The following is an 8,850-nucleotide window of genomic DNA, read 5'->3' as shown; positions in this document are numbered from 1 at the left end:
GATACCAGGGTGTATACAATGGGCATGATTAAAATATGCAATTGCAGTGTCTGTGTGAGTGTCAGCAACAGAGTGAACATTTCTGGCACAATTCACACAGCATGGATAGAAAATATAATAAATGCTCAGGAACACAGTTTCAGCAGTATAAATTATCTAGCTCTAATTGTTGCTCTGGGGAGGAAAAACAGATCATAAATTTCCCTTCTGTTGTATTTGGTTCTCCTAGTTATTGTAACTACTGGATATTGTTTTACTTCTTCAGCTCCACCACAAGAGGGCAATAGCATTCCCTTCCCACATCTATCAGTTCTGAAATCTATGCACCAGGAAACAAAAGAGGGCTTCTGAGGAGACCATGGGGTTCCTACTTGCCATGAGCCAATCTACATTGCGCCCGCCATTGCAATGAATTCGGTGTCCTGTCAGGTTAAACGCTCTCGCATTAAAACATGATTATTCACACTCACCCATTTTCCCCATTGCAGTGCTTCATTGAATGCGTGAGCTCGGTTCACACTCGAGCGCTGTGCTGTTTTCCTGCACGCGCTTTTCTGATCTCGGATGCTAAGCAGGGTCGGCCCCAGTCAGTAGTTGGATGGGCAACCACCTGGGAATCAGGCTTCCTGCATTGAAGCTTCACAACTTCGAAGCTTCGAAGATCATGCCTGAATTAGAAAAAAAAAAAAAACATCGTGGAGAAGCTCCGATTCTGCGAGGATAATGCCTTAATTAAAACAGCAACAACATCCGGAGTGGGGGATAGGAGAGGGGAAAACTTAATCTCATTTGAAGGGATAGAATAATCCCCTGCTCAGTGCAGGAAGCCTGATTCCCAGGCGGTCGCCCATCCAACTATTGACCAGGGCCAACCCCGCTTAGCTTCTGAGATCAGACAAGCGCATGCACATCCAGCCCTTTGCTTGTTGCTGAGGAAATGGGGGCTGCTGAGGAAGCTATGCAATCAGTAGCTGGAAGAAGACATGGGGCCGTCAAGAGCTGTGATTGGACAGGAGGGAAATACAAACACCACCGTATATGGACAGGCGGGGGAGGGGACTATGACCGGATACGGTAGCGAAGGCGGAAAATCAGAGCACATTAAGGGGAAATACCGGGATATTAGGGTATTGAAAGCGGGAGCACGGAAGTGGGAAATTCTGGTTCCAATTCGAGGCGGGTACTGCGTAGTGTGAAAGGCGGGAGGTGAAACCTCATTGGAAGCGAAAAAAGGCGGTAAGTGTAGATCCAGCCCATGTCTCCTACAGGAAGAAAATAAAGCCATAGAATTGCATATTTGAATACACTGAATTGTTGAGGTATATGCAAATTTAATTTGCCTATTGACCAATTCTCTTCAGCAAAGGAGATCATTACCTTGTCGTGGTGCTGGAGCTTGAGCACCTCAATGATGTCATGAACTAAACCGTGAAGAGACACCCAAGATGGGAAGGTCATGGCAGAGAGGTCAGAGTAAATACAATCCCTGGGGAAGGAAACGGCAACCCACCCCAGTATTCTTGCCATGAAAACTAAATGGATCGGTACAACCACAGATATGTTGGTATACCATCGGAAGATGAGACTCCCAGGTCGGAAGATGGTCAAAATGCTACTGGGGAGGAACAGAGGATAAGTTCAACTAGCCCCAGATGTGATGATGCAGCTAGCTCAAAGCCAAACAGACGGCTAGCAGCCGATGGTGCTGGTGGTGAACGACGAATCCGATGTTCTAAAGATCAACACACCATAGGAACCTGGAATGTAAGATCTATGAGCCAGGGCAAATTGGATGTGGTTATTGGGGAGATGTCAAGATTAAATATAGACATTTTTGGTGTCAGTGAACTGAAATGGACTGGAATGGGCCATCTCATATCAAATGACCACCAGATCGACTACAGTGGACAGGACGACCACAGAAGAAATGGAGTAGCTTTCATAATTAATAATGAAGTGGCCAAAGCAGTGCTTGGATACAATCCAAAAAATGACAGAATGATCTCAATTCGAATTCAGGGTAAGCCATTTAACATCACAGTGATCCAAATATACGCCCCAACCACAGATGCTGAAAAAGCAGAAGTAGATCGGTTCTATGAGCATCTGTAGCACCTACTGGATAGTACACCAAAAAAAGATGTTATTTTCATTATAGGAGACTGGAATGCTAAGGTGGGTAGTCAAACGACACCTGGAATTACAGGCAAGTGTGGTCTGGGAGAACAAAATGAAGCAGGACATAGGCTGATAGAATTTTGCCAAGACAACTCACTGTGCATAACAAACACTCTCTTCCAACAACCTAAGAGACGACTTTATACATGGACTTCACCAGGCGGTCGACACCGAAATCAGATTGACTACATCCTTCGTAGCCAAAGGTGGCGGACATCTATGCAGTTGGTAAAAACAAGACCTGGAGCTGATTGTAGTTCAGATCACGAACTTCTTATTGCACAATTTAGAATCAGACTAAAGAGAATAGGGAAGACCCACAGATCAGTTAGGTATGAGCTCACTAATATTCCTCATGAATATGCAGTGCAGGTGAAGAATAGATTTAAGGGACTAGATTTAGTAGATAGGGTCCCAGAAGAACTATGGACAGAAGTTCGCAACATTGTTCAGGAGGCGGCAACAAAAAACGTCCCAAAGAAAAAGAAAACCAAGAAGGCAAGATGGCTGTCTGCTGAGACACTGGAAGCAGCCCAAGAAAGAAGGAAAGCAAAAGGCAACAGTGAGAGGGGGGGATATGCCCAATTAAATGCCCAATTCCAGAGGTTAGCCAGAAGAGATAAGGAATTATTTTTAAACAAGCAATGCGCAGAAGCGGAAGAAGATAATAGAATAGGAAGGACAAGAGACCTCTTCCAGAAAATTAGAAACATCGGAGGTAAATTCCAGGCAAAAATGGGTATGATCAAAAACAAAGATGGCAAGGACCTAACAGAAGCAGAAGAGATCAAGAAAAGGTGGCAAGAATATATGCAAGATCTGTATAGGAAGGATAACAACATTGGGGATAGATTTGAAGGTGTGGTCAGTGAGCTAGAGCCAGACATCCTGAAGAGTAAGGTTGAATGGGCCTTAAGAAGCATTGCTAATAACAAGGCAGCAGGAGATGACGGTATCCCAGCTGAACTGTTTAAAATCTTGCAAGATGATGCTGTCAAGGTGATGCATGCCATATGCCAGCAAATTTGGAAAACACAAGAATGGCCAACAAATTGGAAAAGATCAACTTGTATCCCCATACCAAAAAAGGGAAGCACCAAAGAATGTTCAAACTATCGAACATTGGCACTTATTTCACATGCCAGTAAGGTAATGCTCAAGATCTTGCAAGGTAGACTCCAGCAATTCATGGAACGAGAATTGCCAGATGTACAAGCTGGGTTTCGAAAAGGCAGAGGAACTAGAGACCAAATTGCCAATATTCGCTGGATAATGGAGAAAGCCAGGGAGTTTCAGAAAAACATCTATTTCTGTTTTATTGACTATTCTAAAGCCTTTGACTGTGTGGATCATCACAAATTGTGGCAAGTTCTTGGTGGGATGGGGATACCAAGTCATCTTGTCTGCCTCCTGAGGAATCTGTATAATGACCAAGTAGCAATGGTAAGAACAGACCACGGAACAACAGACTGGTTTAAGATTGGGAAAGGAGTACGGCAGGGTTGTATACTCTCACCCTACCTATTCAACCTGTATGCAGAACACATCATGCGACGTGCTGGGCTTGATGAAGCCAAGGCTGGAGTTAAAATCGCTGGAAGAAACATTAACAATCTCAGATATGCAGATGATACCACTCTGATGGCTGAAAGCGAAGAGGAGCTGAGGAACCTTATGACGAAGGTGAAAGAAGAAAGTGCAAAATCCGGGTTGCAGTTCAACCTCAAAAAAACCAAGATTATGGCAACCAGCTTGATTGATAACTGGCAAACAGAGGGAGAAAACGTGGAGGCAGTGACAGACTTTGTTTTTCTAGGTGCAAAGATTACTGCAGACGCTGACTGCAGCCAGGAAATCAGAAGACGTTTACCTCTTGGGAGGACAGCAGTGACAAATCTTGATCAAATAGTGAAGAGCAGAGACATCACACGGACAACAAAGGTCCACATAGTTAAAGCAATGGTATTCCCCGTAGTGACCGATGGCTGCGAGAGCTGGACCATAAGGAAGGCTGAGTGAAGGAAGATAGATGCTTTTGACCTGTGGTGCTGGAGGAAAATTCTGAGAGTGCCTTGGACTGCAAGAAGATCAAACCAGTCCATACACCAGGAAATAAAGCCAGACTACTCACTTGAGGGAATGATATTAAAGGCAAAACTGAAGTACTTTGGCCACATAATGAGAAGACAGGATACCCTGGAGAAGATGCTGATGCTAGGGAAAGTGGAAGGCAAAAGGAAGAGGGGCCGACCAAGGGCAAGATGGATGGATGATATTCTGGAGGTGATGAACTCGACCTTGGGGGAGCTGGGGGTGGCGACAGCTGACAGGAAGCTCTGGCATCATGGGCTGGTCCATGAAGTCACGAAGAATAGGAAGCAACTGAACTAATAAACAACAACAACAATTGACCAATTCTAGCAAAGAAGCCAAGGTAGGTGAAATGTTCTGTGTGGCAAAAAAGACAGAATAAGAACATAAGAAGAGCCATGCTGGATCAGACCAAGGGTCCATCTAGTCCAGCATTCTTTTCACACGCTGGCCAACCAGCTGTCGACCGGGAATCCACAAGTAGGGCATGAGCACAACAGCACCCTCCCACCCATGTTCCCCAACAACTGGTGTACATAGGCTTACTGCCTCTGGTACTGGAGGCAGTACATAGCCATCAAGACTAGTAGCCATTGATAGTCTTTTCCTCCCAGAATTTGTCCAACCCCCTTTTAAAGCCATCCAAACTGGTGGCCATCATTACATACTGTGGTAGTGAATTCCATAGTTTAACTATGCTCTGTGTGAAGAAGTACCTCCTTTTATCTGTCCTGAATCTCCTACCCAACAGCTTCATAGGATGACTCCAGGTTCTAGTATTTTGAGAGAGGGAGTTTCTCAAATTGGGATCTGAACTCAGCAATGCTTGTCACCTCCCATTTTGCTGTCTTTGTGGTTTCAGATTGGACCCTAGTTAGCCTCACAGGTTGTAGGTTAAATAGGACTGTTATAAACTTTTACTGTTTTTTGCCTTATATTTTACTTCAGGATTTTAAAGATACATAAAGTAACACACACACTTAAACATGGGCATTCTTGAGATGACACCAGTGCCAGCTCCAGGTTTTTGAGGGCCCTTGGGCATGACACCTGCCATGGGCCCCTCCATCAGTGAGTCTATCTTCTCACCACCATTGTCACCAGCTTCCATTGCTCCGCATCCTCTTTCTCATCACTTGCTGCCATTTGTGTGCTTCGCAGGCAGAGAGCCAGTGAGCAAGTGGGCACTCGCATCTCCTGCTGCTCCTTCTCACCACCGCTGTTGTTTGAGCCAGAGGGAGAGGCAGGTGAACAAGAAGGTTGCAATGCTGCAGAGGAAGAGCAACTCTTGCCTCTTATGGGGTGTGGATCCTCAGCAGGTGCTCAGTCATGCTTACAATTGATGCTGGCCCTGGATGATATACATGTGGTGGAAACACATGGTGGGAAGGAAACATGATCTCAATGGCAGAGATGCTCACTTATCACATACCTGTGTGGGAGCCCTATACTTATACCTGGCAAATATTTCCAAAAACTTAATGCTTTGTTTCGTAAATTCTTTTGGGCTTCCTCTCCACCAAGAATATCTTTGAAAAGGATGCAACTTCCAGTTAATGAAGGCGAGTTCGATTTTGCTAGCTATGCATCGGGCCTATTTGCTGACCTGTACTAAATGTTGGTCTTTTCCACTCAGATTAGATTTTCCACCTTGGTCAGTGCTGGAATCTTCTTGTCTGGAGCCTCTCTTTAAATGGATGGCATTAGGTTCTCGGCATATTAAGGCAGACAGAGCTCCTCCCAAAATTTTGGCAGTTAGAGAAGTGTGGCATATAATGTCACGCCAATTACAGTTTGATCCATTTTACCATGCTAAATTGACTTTATGGGGAAATCCAGATTTAAGAATTGGCAAGAAAATGTTTTTATGGCGGACCTGGACAGATAAAATTATCTTTACACTGGATCAATTAGTTGGGGTTGATTATGAGTTTTTGTCATTTTCAACTTTGCAAGATCAATTTGATTTGCCTGCTACAGTGGGATGGCAATACTTGCAATGGAAACATTTGTTGGTATCTAGATTCGGTCCTGCCTTTTTACTGCTTCAGAGTCCCCTTTGCTACTGGAAATACTTATTGAAGCTGATCAGATATATCGTCCAACAATTCATGTTTATAAATATTTATTCTCAATGAATAAATATAATACAAGTGGTTTACAGCACAAATGGAACAGGGAATTGGAACATCCCATTTTGTTTAATCAATGGACTGCTGTCTTGGCATCTGTATTGGACATTTCAACGGATCTTCGGTTACACCTTGTTCAGCCAAAACTTTTGTTTCAGGTCTATTAAAAAGACACAACTTCTTTTAAATAAATGCTTGTCAAATTCGAGTAATTGTTGGAGGTGTAATGCAGTCTATGCTTCTCTTATTCATATGTTTTGGAAATGCCCAATGGTTGCCTCCTTTTGGGAATAAGTTATTATATGGATAAATCTTGTATTGGAAAGCCTATATGCCACTCTTAAGCCTATATGCCACTCTTGAAATACTGATGTAAATGTTCTTTTACCTGCTTCGTGGAATGTAACACATGGTCAGCGTAAATTGATTCTTCGTGCCCTTTTGGTTGCTAAAAGACTGATAATACAATACTGGAAGAATAAAAGCTCACCACCTATAATGCAACTGAAGACTTAACAACACTAGCAACATTTGAAAGAGTGGCATATAGGCTTAACTTGAAAATGGACTTATATGTGGATATTTGGTCTGCTTTTACTGAAGTTTATGTGTAACCTATTTTTTTCATTTTTTCTTTCTTTCTAGAATAATGTAATAATTGAAACTGAGGATTTTAGAATATGTTATTTTTTAATTATTATTTTGGTTTTGTTATGTTTTCTATTTGTTTTGTTAAAATTCACAATAAAAAATTTGGAAAAACCCGTATCATGTACCTGAAACCTGCAAGACAGCTAGGACAGCAGGGGTGGCAACACACTGCCAGTGAGCTGCATGTGGCCCCCGCCACACTTCACCGCATTGCTAAGAAAGAAAAATGGGGGGAAGCTGCGGTTTGCCACCAAACTTCAGTGGCAAACCACTACAGATGCTTAGAGTAGACAGTTTGAAAACAAGCCTCTGTAGCGACTCTATTACCTCAGCCATTTGCATCTGCACCTCTTCCTCTACTCCATTTTAAGACTCTGGCAGTGCTAACGTCATGAATTTGCTATCAAGTCAGTCTTTTTTCCTTGTCATCTCATTCCCGATTGTGGCTGTCTAGCCGCGGGAGGGCTAAGCGGGGGAGGAGGCTGCCATACGACACATTGGATGTGTCGTACAGACATTTCCGCCCTCCATGCCCCCCCGAAACGCTCCATTTTGGCTGCTCCGCACATGCGAGTGCGGAGCACGGGGTTTTTCTGAGCTGCCTGCGAGGCAGCACAGAAGTGGGGGAAGGTCAGTTCTCCGGGAACTGACCTTGGAGCCTGTGCTCCGGAAAACCAGATAGCTATGGCCATCTAGCCGCTGACTAGTGGCTATAGGTTTGCTCCCTCTGGCTACAATCCTGTACACATTTACCAGGGAGTAAGTCCCACTAAACTCAGTGGGGTTTACTTCTGAGTAGATATGTATAGGATTGCATTATAACAGTGTCATCTTATGCATGTTCAAGATAGGACTAGATGAATCAGTCTGTTTCCAGCCAGTGTCAGCTTTGCATTCTCAAGTCTGTTCTGTCCAATTTCTGCAACAGTTCATGATTTAGAAAAACACACACACACACAACTTTTTGCATTTATTTTCATAACTTTCCCCAATATACATATTTTGTATGTAACTTTCTCCTAATGTATACATTTTTGTATGCAATTTTTTTAGGTGTGTGCAAGCTGAAGGTGTTCTAATCTGCATATTAATCTGGGAAGTGCAAATTATGTCAGTTTGCTTAAAAATGTGGACTGAACAAAATTCTCCGTCATCCCTGGTTCAAGATAATGGATCTTACTCCCACCCAGGAAGGCACATACCAGGATAAGCATCCTTTTTGGGCCATGGACACATTTGGCAATTTGAGAAACTGTTTGGAGCACCATCACAAAATGACCACCAGGCATGGCTAGTCACAAGTAAACTGCCCAAAAGACTGAGTACAGGGCAGAGGTGCGGTCTGACACACTAAACAATTCCTTTTGAACCCACAGTTTTTAGCACTGTGAAACCTCTTTCATAGCAATCCCAGCTGCCAGTAAAAAAATACGTTATTTTCAATAAAATCGGGAGGGGTAGGGCAACCTGGCGCGTGCCAAGAAAGGTTTGTGAGGGTGCATTGGTGCTCACAGGTGCCACATTGTATCTAAAATGCATAACATAGTAATTGCCTGCATACAGATACTACAGCTACAAATGTTTATCACTGAATCTTCTGAAATCTCCTTCTTTCAATAAGCTACTTACTTCTTAGCAATGCACCCTTCCCTGCTACCTCCCCAATTTATAAATCAGAGTTGTTCTGTGACAATTATAAAGCAATGAAGAACCTAATTGGAAATTATAAGATGGGGTTGCCAGACACTGGAAATGCAAAACTCCTGATTTACTCCTTTTCCTGTCCTTTGTACATTGT

Source organism: Heloderma suspectum, chromosome 3 (assembly GCF_057233095.1).
Source record: "Heloderma suspectum isolate Gila_16-S chromosome 3, 16-S_ref, whole genome shotgun sequence".
In the NCBI taxonomy this organism is placed as follows: Eukaryota; Metazoa; Chordata; class Lepidosauria; order Squamata; family Helodermatidae; genus Heloderma; species Heloderma suspectum.
Note: the sequence above shows the minus strand (reverse complement) of the source record.